The following is a 12,638-nucleotide window of genomic DNA, read 5'->3' on the forward strand; positions in this document are numbered from 1 at the left end:
ATGCTGGGCGCCCATCCCAAGTGCGGATTGTCTGCAATACTTGTACATAGTTATTGTTACAAAGATCGGGTTATTACTATTGTTGTGAGCCATCTTTTCAGAGGCTACTTCGTTTTTTGTTATCATACTGTTAACTGGGTTCAGATCACAAGTTGTACGGTGTGATTGGTGTGGCTGGTATGAGTCTTACCCGGGATTCAAGATCCTTCCTTATTGTGTACGCTCGTCCGGGCACAGTACCTAACTGAGGCTTGGAGGAGGGTCATAGGGGGAGGAGCCAGTACGCACCATGTGATCCTAAAAGCTTTATTTAGATGTGCCCTGTCTCCTGCGGAGCCCGCTATTCCCCATGGTCCTGACGGAGTCCCAGCATCCACTACGGACTATGAGAAATAGAATTATCGGTAAGTAAATTCTTATTTTTCTTACTTTAATAATCCTCAACTGCCCAGATCCCACAGTTTTTTGACCACCTGGAACTTATCTCTATGTTTACTGGTGTAGTTATGCTTAGCTGCCCTGTACTTGTCCTATATTGTATTCAACTGTAAGTCACTGTTTTCCTATTTTTTATGTGCATTTGTACTCTGTAATCGGGCGCTGCGGAAACCTTGTGGCGCCATATAAATAAAGAATAATAATAATAATAATAATAATATGGCAGGATAGGAAGAGGTCAGGCAGGAATTGGCCTAGAGTAGATGAGGCAGGACAGGAAGAGATCAGGCAGGAGTTAGCCTAGAGTAGATGATGTAGGACAGGAATAGATCAGGCGGGAGTTGGCCTAGAGTAAATGATGTAGGACAGGAAGAGATCAGGCAGGAGTTGGCCTAGAGTAGATGATGTAGGACAGGAATAGATCAGGCAGGAGTTGGCCTAGAGTAGATGATGTAGGACAGGAATAGATCAGGTAGGAGTTAGCCTAGAGTAGATGATGTAGGACAGGAAGAGGTCAGGCAGGAATTGGCCTAGAGTAGATGATGTAGGACAGGAAGAGATCAGGCAGGAGTTGGCCTAGAGTAGATGATGTAGGACAGGAATAGATCAGGCAGGAGTTAGCCCAGGGTAGATGAGGTAGGACAGGAATAGATCAGACAGTAGTTGGCCTAGAGTAGATGAGGCAGGACAGGAATAAATCGGGCAGGAGTTGGCCTAGAGTAGAGAGTAGATGAGGCAGGACAGGAATAAATCGGGCAGGAGTTGGCCTAGAGTAGAGAGTAGATGAGGCAGGACCTGGGAAGGACTACAGGAGGCAGGAGCTTGGCAGGAATAGATGAGTCAGGACATGGGAAGATGGAGATGTAGCTCAATGGAAGAGATGAGGCAGTAGCCAGGCAGGTATATATATGAGATAAGTATTGACTAGGATAAAAGATCAGACCAGACCTGGGCAGGAAGATATAAACTAGGAGCTGACAGGAATATACTGTATGCGTCAGGAGCTGTCCGGGAATATATGATGCAGGGCAGGAAAAGATCAAGCAGGCAGAGATGAGATAGGAATATATCAAGAGATGGACGCTCAGGATGTAATAAATGAGTCAGGAGATGGGGAAATAGAAGGCAGGAGGCAGGGATGGGGAGAGATGAAACTGTTTATGGAGAATTGGAGATTTGCTGCTGGGGAGGCAGAGATGAGATAATTGGGACTGAGAGAAGACAAGTGCTATATATTGGAAGAAGACAGACATGAGCCGGGCAGAGGACCTCCGCTGGGCTGAGAGCTTTGTATCGTTCGCTAGTGTGTGTACATAAATAAATCTGTTAGGGGGAATGCGAGTTTTTCATGTTTAGGTTTTAGCGAGGCGTCATCGTCTGTTGTCTCGTACTAAGTTGTATTTTTTTTTTGAATGAACAATCTATTCTGTTGATTTCCCAATGTTTCATCTTGAGAGATAACCCACATAAATGAGTCATTGTGTTCACACAGCGTTCCTCTGGGAGCCATACGGCTCAGCTGCGACAGCTATTTACCAAATAACATATGGCAGAATAAATATACTAATAATGGGAATAAAGTAAGACCAAGCGTGCTAAATCAGATTTAATCAGTGTGACTGCAGTCCAGAGCTGCGAGCTGTTTATTTGCCATCCTAGAGGATGACGACCACTTTTCACAATATCTGCAACATTGAACGGCGCTGCAGAGGTTAACACTTAACCCTCAACATACCCTCTGCGGCAGATATCTGGGTGCTGAAGTACCATGGGGCATTAGTGGAAAGAAGTAAGGGGCTCTCTTGCAACGCCAGACACTGTTGGGGTTATACAGAAATAACCCTTTAATTGGTCTTTTAAACTGGATGATGGATTGATAGAGATCACAGGACAGAACTGCACAGCGACTGTTTATGTTTACATTACGAGGCAGCAGTGATAACCACTGGGCCACCGTGCTGTCCTAAATAGCCTATGTACTACATCTTTTCACTTCCCAATAATGGCGCTTCGGTGGTCGTCTCACCCCCCCCCCCGTCTATTGGGCTGGGTCCTATTACCAGCAGCCAGTATCTCTGCCAATCACAAATATTGGCTGAGCAGGTCCAGAGGTCCTGGCTAGACCCGGGTGGCACGGCTGACATAGTGGTCAGCATTGCTGCATCACAGCACTGTGGTCTTGGGGTCGATTCCTACCAATGCACCCTCTGTGTGGAGTTTGTATGGTCTCCCAGTGTTTGTGTGAGTGTCCTCCAGCAATGCAAACACATACCAGTGTCAGCTCTAATCACTAAAGTTAATTGTTCTCTGTAAAGCACCGTGTGATATGTGTGCGCGAAATAACTCACATTTAATAAATATATATCTATAGAGTTAAAGGTAAGTGTCCCACCAAAGTACTATTATTGGGAAGGGAGGGGGGCGTGTGTTAGAACATGTCATGTAAAATGTAGATCCCCAGTACAATATAACACAAAGCAGCTTTCCAGTCACTCTCTCGCGAGCAGAACTTATCTCTCCCATTACAGGCGTAGATACGATTACACCTCACACCCGTTGATAAATATTTGCTATGTAGGACGAAGTTACATCCAAGGAAGTTTTGCATCTGCCGCCATAAATGTCACCTGCGTATTTTGGACAGACTGCGACGTGACGTGGAAGATTTGTTGCGTCATATTTGGCAACGCAGTAACGGCGTAACCCTGTCTGCTGTGAGCCGCTCTTGCGCCAATGGCGAGGGTGACAGGAATCTTTTTTTTTGCCAAGACAGATGGAATCCGTGCCCGATCCAAGGGAAAACAATCTGACGGGCACACCTGCATTTTCTTTGCCGTTACAGAGTAGAAATGTCTGTTATATTTTATCCATATACACTTGTATATTCAATTGGATCTATTATCGGTTTCCTATTTAACAAAGGGTTAATGCTGGAGAATTTAGAGATTACTTCGCTGTCACCCTAGTCCATGCAGGGTAAAGTTGTCCCTATATAGAGACAGGGACTGTGAGACATTTATTAAGGATGGTATTACAGTAGCTTCATTTGTCAATGGGGTCCAGAGAAGCTGGTAGACCATTAACTATACCTCCTGGCTGAGTGGGGTGTCAGGCCCCTATCTGATCAGAGAGAAATGGGCCCAGTACACAAGTCATGCAGTTACAATTCCAGTTTTTCCTGTGATCAAAAGTCCCCATCCACCGGTATTCTGAGTCCGGCGCCTCTACACGACCATACCACCCACATCTTCTGAGAAGAACCTCCACCACTTGTAACGTCATTTGCACCGGCCTTAGCCTCAGTGCAGGAAATGCGACTGAAATTGGATGGATCCCGGTCCGCCCGCATTTGGAATTGCGTGCAACTCAGGATCAGTCTTGATGAACTCCTGATGAATACAGGCAGATACATCTAGATAAAAGGACGGTGCTCAGTATAGCTTTCCATCTATCTACTACTCCCCAAATGACTACTCCTTCACTTGTTGAATCCACCACCATATATTTTTATCTGTTGTCCCGTATACTCCTGCTTTCACGTTCTCCGTCTTTACCCATTATTTCTTATCTCCAGTCTCCTTTCATCTTTGTTCTCATATATTCTCTTTTTTCCCCTCCCAATTAAATTGCCTCTCTACCTCTCTCACACACGCACTTAGCCACCTGAACCATCACATGAAATACGACTTGCACACAATAAGCAAAGCGCGCTCTTTTCCAAACATGAACCCACCTCTTTAATACCCAGTAAATAATTCATGGAGGACCCTGCTAGACTAAGCTAGCAAATCTCCTTTTTATGGTGCGATCGTTTGGTAATATTTCACTGCACATGTAGGAGAGAGGAGAGAGGCTGGGATGGGGAATTAGACCCAGCGCAGAGAATTGGCGAGCCACCACCGGCACTAAATCTCCTCTGTACACCCGCTGCTTCCACATCACCCCAGTGGTGTCGTTACGCAATTACATAATAAACCGACTCTCATATCTCAGTATAGATTCCAAATATGCAGCCTGGTACCTCTCCACATTAAGCATAATGTTCCAGAGAGAGGAACATGTTGTAACGCTATTGATTCAGAGAGAGGTAGTTACAAAACAGGCTTTCCTTGAGGGCCACGAGGAACAGTCCTCAATCTGAAGTTGATCATTGCTCTCTCCAAAATGCTTTTGTCTATTTTCTAGTTCTATCTATGGAGGTCATTCCGAGTTGATCGCACGCTGCAACTTTTTGCAGCCCGTGCGATCAACTAGACGCCGCCTATGGGGGAGTGTATTATTGCATAGCAAGGCTGTGATCGCTTGTGCAGCCGAGCTATGCAAAAACATTTTGGGCAGTTTAGGAGTAGGGGGGTCATTCCGACCCGATCGAGCGCTGCACTTTTTCGCAGCCGTGTGATCGGGCCGGAACTGCACATGCGCTGCGGCCGCAATGTGCAGGTGCATCGTTGCCCAGCGACGGCCGTCGCCGGGCAGTGGCGCTTCCTACGAAGAAAGTGATCGCGGCGGCAACCGCTAGAAGATTGACAGCAGGAAGGCGGATCCGGGCGTCAACTGACCGTTTTTTGGGGAGTGGCGAGTCCAACGCAGGCGTGTAAAGGCGTTTGGAGGGCGGATGTCTGACGTCAATTCCGGGACGTGACACGCTGAAGTGATTGCAACAGGTAAGTAAGTCTGACCCTACCCCTATACTGCACAATACTTTTTTGCATAGAATGGCTGCACAAGCGATCGCAGCCTTGCTATGCAAAAATCCACTCCCCCATAAGCGACGTCTACCTGATCACATGGGCAGCAAAAAGTTGCTGCGTGCGAACAGGTCAGAATGAAGGCCTTGGTCCTGACTTACCGACTGTGATCACTGTCAGTTCCCGCATTGCCTGCGTTTTCCACTCCACTCCCAGAAAATGGTCAGTTGCCACCCCGGAACACCTTCCTTCTGTCAATCTCGTTGTGATCTCGGCAGCGATAGTTTTCCTCGTTGATTCAGTCGCTGCCCAGCGTTCCCTGTCACGGGGTAGCGACGCGCCTGCGCATTGTGCCCGCTGCGCATGCGCATTCCAGACCCGTTCGCATGGCTGCGAAGAAAAGAAGCGAACGGGTCGGAATGACCCCCTAAATTGGTTTCTTCCGGGCATTGAACGTATCATGTACACTGCACATCCATTCCGTCACACTTTCATGCTGTCTTCCGAAATATTGCCAAAATGCAACACTTTCCTGCACTGATTACTATAACTGCTACCTGGCTTTTCCCCCTCACTCTTCTATCCCCACTACAATCCTTTTCCTGACTACTATAACTTCCTGGCTGCTACCTGGCTCCCCCCCCCCCCATCCCCACACACCCACACTTCAGTCTCCACTACAACCCTTTCCCGCACTGACTGCTGCAACTTCCTACTGCCTGGCTTCCCCATCACATTTCTATCCCCTCTACAATCCCTTTCCTGCACTGACTATTGTAACATCCTGCTATCTGGCTTCCCCCTCACTCTTCTATCCCCACTACAGTACCTATCACCGTGCAATTTATCACTCTCCAAGGCTTGATAAATCTGGGCCTATGTAACATAATGAACTTCAGTTCATTTTACACATTACAATGAGTTAGTCCAGGGCCATACCTAGATGTATCGCAGACTCCAAGGTTAAAAGTTTCTAAGGGCCCCTTTGTACTGCCCAATGGCGAAAAATGTATATGGCACGTTACTGTGACAGGGAAGGTGGCCCCTCTCAGCTCTGGGCCCCATAGCAGCTGCACTCTCTAAACCTATGACACCCTGTATATAACACATGTAACTGTGACAGGGAAGGTGGCCCCTCTCAGCTCTGTGCCCCATAGCAGCTGCACTCCCTGCACCTATGGTAGCTACACCCTGTATATAACACATGTAACTGTTACAGGGAAGGTGGCCCCTCTCAGCTCTGGCCCCATAGCAGCTGCTCTCCCTGCACCTATGGTAGCTACACCCTTGTATATAACACATGTAACTGTGACAGGGAAGGTGGCCCCTCTCAGCTCTGGGCCCCATAGCAGCTGCACTGCCTGCACCTATGGTAGCTACACCCTTGTATATAACACATGTAACTGTGACAGGGAAGGTGGCCCCTCTCAGCTCTGGCCCCATAGCAGCTGCTCTCCCTGCACCTATGGTAGCTACACCCTTGTATATAACACATGTAACTGTGACAGGGAAGGTGGCCCCTCTCAGCTCTGGGCCCCATAGCAGCTGCACTGCCTGCACCTATGGTAGCTACACCCTTGTATATAACACATGTAACTGTGACAGGGAAGGTGGCCCCTCTCAGCTCTGGGCCCCATAGCAGCTGCACTCCCTGCACCTATGGTAGCTTCACCCTGTATATAACACATGTAACTGTGACAGGGAAGGTGGCCCCTCTCAGCTCTGTGCCCATAGCAGCTGCACTCCCTGCACCTATGGTAGCTACACTATGTATATAACACATGTAACTGTGACAGGGAAGGTGGCCCCTCTCAGCTCTGGCCCCATAGCAGCTGCACTCCCTGCACCTATGGTAGCTACACCCTGTATATAGCACATGTAACTGTGACAGGGAAGGTGGCCCCTCTCAGCTCTGGGTCCCATAGCAGCTGCACTCCCTGCACCTATGGTAGCTACACCCTGTATATAACACATGTAAGTGTGACAGGGAAGGTGGTCCCTCTCAGCTCTGGGCCCCATAGCAGCTGCTATCCCTGCACCTATGGTAGCTACACCCTGTATATAACACATGTAACTGTGACAGGGAAGGTGGCCCCTCTCAGCTCTGGGCCCATAGTAGCTGCACTCCCTGCACCTATGGTAGCTACACCCCTGTATATAACACATGTAACTGTGACAGGGAAGGTGGCCCCTCTCAGCTCTGGGCCCCATAGCAGCTGCACTCCCTGCACCTATGGTAGCTACACCCTGTATATAACACATGTAAGTGTGACAGGGAAGGTGGCCCCTCTCAGCTCTGGGTCCCATAGCAGCTGCACTCCCTGCACCTATAGTAGCTACACCCTGTATATAACACATGTAACTGTGACAGGGAAGGTGGCCCCTCTCAGCTCTGGGCCCATAGCAGCTGCACTCCCTGCACCTATGGTAGCTACACCCCTGTATATAACACATGTAACTGTGACAGGGAAGGTGGCCCCTCTCAGCTCTGGGCCCCATAGCAGCTGCACTCCCTGCACCTATGGTAGCTACACCCTGTATATAACACATGTAACTGTGACAGGGAAGGTGGCCCCTCTCAGCTCTGGGTCTCATAGCAGCTGCACTCCCTGCACCTATGGTAGCTACACCCTGTATATAACACATGTAACTGTGACAGGGAAGGTGGCCCCTCTCAGCTCTGGGTCCCATAGCAGCTAAACTCCCTGCACCTATGGTAGCTACACCCTGTATATAACACATGTAAGTGTGACAGGGAAGGTGGCCCCTCTCAGCTCTGGGCCCATAGCAGCTGCACTCCCTGCACCTATGGTAGCTACGCCTTGTATATAACACATGTAACTGTGACAGGGAAGGTGGCCCCTCTCAGCTCTGGCCCTATAGCAGCTGCACTCCCTGCACCTATGGTAGCTACGCCCTGTATATAACACATGTAACTGTGACAGGAAAGGTGGGCCCCTCTCAGCTCTGGGCCCCATAGCAGCTGCACTCCCTGCACCTATGGTAGCTACGCCCCTGTATATAACACATGTTACTGTGACAGGGAAGGTGGCCCCTCTCAGCTCTGGGTCCCATAGCAGCTGCACTCCCTGCACCTATGGTAGCTACGCCCCTGTATATAACGCATGTATCTGTGACAGGGAAGGTGGCCCCTCTCAGCTCTGGGTCCCATAGCAGCTGCACTCCCTGCACCTATGGTAGCTACGCCCCTGTATATAACACATGTAACTGTGACAGGGAAGGTGGCCCCTCCCAGCTCTGGGCCCCATAGCAGCTGCACTCCCTGCACCTATGGTAGCTACGCCCCTGTATATAACACGTTACTGTGACAGGGAAGGTGGCCCCTCTCAGCTCTGGGTCCCATAGCAGCTGCACTCCCTGCACCTATGGTAGCTACGCCCCTGTATATAACACATGTAACTGTGACAGGGAAGGTGGCCCCTCTCAGCTCTGGGCCCCATAGCAGCTGTACTCCCTGCACCTATGGTAGCTACACCCTGTATATAACACATGTAACTGTGACAGGGAAGGTGGCCCCTCTCAGCTCCTGGCCCATAGCAGCTGCACTCCCTGCACCTATGGTAACTACGCCCTTGCCCCTCACTCTTATATCCTCACTATATTACCCTTCCTGCACCCAATAGTAAGAGATAGGTGGGTGACATTGTTGGGGGGCCTGGGATGATGTCACTGGCGTTGTGAGCAGGCCCAGAATGTCCTGGGAATATGGCATAGCAGAGGCAGAGACAGCACCCCGAGTTTGTTGCCCGCTGGCAGCTAGGGGCCCATTGGGCCCTATACTGAAGCTTAGGGTGCCTGATGGACGATCTCAGTTTAATGAAAATCAGAGCATAATGATTTGATGTTATATTTACACGGTTTATCTCCCCTTTGTAATCCATGTTGCAGCAGTGAAAGCGTCTGAGCGAGACGCTGAGTATATTACCCTATAAACAGGCTGCATCTGGGTGCTGCGTGTGTTCTGGGACATGTGTTCCCCTGGCATACTGTTGATTCCTCTCGCATCTTTCACCCCTCAGGGCTAGGGGCAGCTGTCACCGATCCTTGGTTCTCAGCCCATCCCTCCTCCCCCCCTCTCTGCACAGAAGTCAGCTGGGTTCAGAGGTCATGGGAGTCAGCGACACCTTTTATTTATCCTGGAACAATAACACGTGCCTGCGTGGGGAGGAAATACTATATAAAAACAAATTCTGGGAAAACAATACGGGAGGGGGAAGGGTCGACTAGAACCGTATTCGCACCGTCGGTTTTTGTACAAAAGAAAAGAAAATACCATCAAACTGTAATTATATACGCAATGCTCAGATGAAAAATATAAGGGCCTTTCCCATTTACCTATTGCAAAAAAAAATATATATATATATTTTTTTTTTTTTACTGAAAACGATTATTTTTGTACGCTGCTTATTTTAGATTTCTATTTGAATGAAGGTCATGTTATATAAAAATAGTAGCGACGCTATTAAAACTTTTTTTTTTGTATGTTATTTTTTCTCTCTAATTATTTATTCAGCCCGTTATTGCAACTGGAAAATAAGCTGGAATATCCGGACCAGGCTGTGGGGCTATCTCCAGCAGTAACACTACTTTAGCCGACAGACAGTTAATCAAATTACAACTGCCGGTCAATACACAGCTACGTCGGCGGCAGGGGTTAAATTATTGCTTTGCCCCAGGAACTACACTGGCAGTAAATGGTGTAGTACGGTACGGGGCCATTGTAAAAGTCACAACCGTTGGATAAAGCCCTCTATGACGGGGGTGAAACCGGTCAGAGATCACCTATGCTGGTGGACACTTACCCAGCTGATTTGAAGTACTTATTGTGAGTCCACATTTAAGTGTGGTGGATCTGGGTACAGACGCCGATGCTGCTTTCTACATTTGGAGGTTGGTGACTGAAGATCCGCACCATAGTGGTGAGCGCTACAGAAGGATTGGCGCAGAGTTATCACGCACCCAGCGGCTTCTGAGAGGCACTGTGACCACAGGAGAGACCACATTGCTAGTGGTGCGAGGACACTCAATATCAGGTATATACCTTCCCCGTCTGGCCATAAACAGCCGCATTTACCCCGATTGCCCGGCTCATATATCGGCTCTACACTAAATGGTTAAAGTGAGGTACACATGTAGCGACGTGTTGAGCGAGGGAGGGGGGGAGGAAGTGAAGTGAGCACCCTGTCTAGATTGTGGTCAATCCAGAGTCAGCAATAGCGACGCGCAGGGCTGTGCATCGCTATTGCGATGGGGCATACACACAGAGCCATGTGTGCTTCTTTTCTAAGCAATCTAGTCAGACTGCTTAGAATTTAAGCATACATCGCACATGTGTACCCCCCTTAAGTGCGAGTCTACTCTGGGACTTGTAGTTCCATGGGGAGGATTTCTGCATTGACATTTTTACATTTGTTGTGGACTCTAATATATTTTCTTATATAGGCACTTGACGTGTGTGTGTATGTTTGTTTATATATATATATATATATATATATATATATATACACACACACACACACACACACACACATATATATATATACACATACACAGTATATCTATAATGTTGAACTACAAATCCCAGCATTCATGATACGCTTCCAAAACAGAGGGAGGTTGCCCAATTTTCCTTTAGCACACCCCAGCCTAATGGTCCTGGTCCTGATTGCTACCTGATAAGATATGGGGCATGCGGGTTTAATACTTCCCTGTATCATAACTGCACCAGGTTTTTACGCTGGAAATTCTTTAATTCAGATGTTTGTAATGCACAGAACACGTGATAGTCAGCAGGGACAAATGTCTGTGTGTAAGAAGTGTAGCTCCTCCCAGGAACCAATCCTTCGCTTGCTTTGGTTTTCTAGCCTGCTATAAACATGACAGCTGCGATCTGATAGGCTGAGCTAGCAACACATAACTTTTCTTCCAGATGGGACAGATATTTATAAATGCCACCTCCCTTTATGCCACAGGGGGCTCCCAGCCTTCAGGACAAAGTGTGGCGTGTCTACGGCTGCCCAGGGCGATGGTGATAGAGCCGCTGCAGTGTCAGCCATGAACTTTCCCTGCCTCCCTGGGCATTCTGCCACCGCTGTGCCAGATAGTAAGATTCCCCTCGGGTGCCAGTTGTCTTGTTTACATCTAGATCCAGCAATAACAGCTCTGACATTACCTGATGTTGCATCACACGCAGCCAGGGAGACAGCTACACTACAGGCTCCTTCCAGGGCCCGCCAGCAGCACAGGCCGCACAACAGCAGAAAGTTTATGGATAATAAAACGGCATTTACAACCATTACCGCCAGTAGCGAGCAATGCATTGCCCAGGGATTACCATACAACACTCACCTGTTTTTTGTTTGGAACAGGGGGGCAGATGTATTAAGCCTGGAGAAGTGATAAAGTAGTGATAACGCACCAGCCAATCAGCTCAAATATGTAAATTGACAGTTATGAGCTGATTGGCTGCTGCGTTATCACCTTGCACTTATCACTGCTTTATCACTTCTCCAGGCTTAATACATCTGCCCCAATGAGCCTGAATTATATGTAACGCTGCAACTCTAGCGTCTGTTTCCAGCTGCACGTAAACCATCTTACCCCGCACTCTCCTCCAGACACAAGCTCATGCACCGTAACGGTGGCCCAGTTGTGTATTATTCATATGTCTGTATCTCTGTAGGACATAGGTCTGCAAACTCAGTCCTCATTACCCCACACACTGCATGTTTTCCAGGTCTCCTCACAGAATCGCAAGTGAAATAATTAACTCCACCTGCGGACCTTTTAAAATGGGTCAGTGAGTAATTAATACACCTGTGGGGTCCTGAGGGCCGAGTTTGCAGATCCATGCTATAAGACAAGGAGGGTGAGTGAAGGCAGAAGGCACTGAACGGGTTAAATGGTCAGATATAGTCTCTGTTCCTGTGCTGCACTCTCATCCTCATTCCCCATCTGCCACGTGACCCTGTGCATGACAGCCAGTGACAGCAGCTTAATATGGAGGAGGGGGGGGGGAGAATATGAAAGATGGGGGAAGTGTACTTAAAACCGGAGAGAGACCCCCCCCCCCCCCCCCCTTACATAAAATCAAAACCGACAGGATACAAACATCAACATGGAAGTTCTACACAGTCATCTGTGCACATCTAATTTCCCATGGTAACTAATGTCTCCCCAGCTCTAACACACCACCCACAGGCTATACAGTGGTACTACATGTAATCTCTCCCAGGCTATTACACACCACATATAGCAGTGGTAGCCAACCCTGGTCCTCGAGAGCTACCAACAGTTTATGTTTTCCAGCTCACCCAGCAGGTGCACAGGTGCAGTCATTACTCACTGACACATTTTAAAAGATCCACAGATGGAGTAAATTACTTAACTTGTGATTCTGCGAGGAGACCTGGAAAACGTGCACTGTTGGTAGCTCTCGAGAGCCAGGGTTGGCTAGCCCTGACTTACAGGCTACACAGTGGTACTGCATAC

At 48.4% G+C, this 12,638-nt stretch overlaps 1 protein-coding gene across 3 annotated transcripts in view; it reads left to right on the plus strand.

Annotated features, from left to right (window-relative positions):
* The window catches only part of COPA (COPI coat complex subunit alpha), a 237,460-nt gene that overhangs the window by 162,669 nt on the left and 62,153 nt on the right, over window positions 1-12,638 (plus strand). The window lies entirely within an intron of this gene.

Source organism: Pseudophryne corroboree, chromosome 12, assembly GCF_028390025.1.
Source record: "Pseudophryne corroboree isolate aPseCor3 chromosome 12, aPseCor3.hap2, whole genome shotgun sequence".
Taxonomy (NCBI): Eukaryota; Metazoa; Chordata; class Amphibia; order Anura; family Myobatrachidae; genus Pseudophryne; species Pseudophryne corroboree.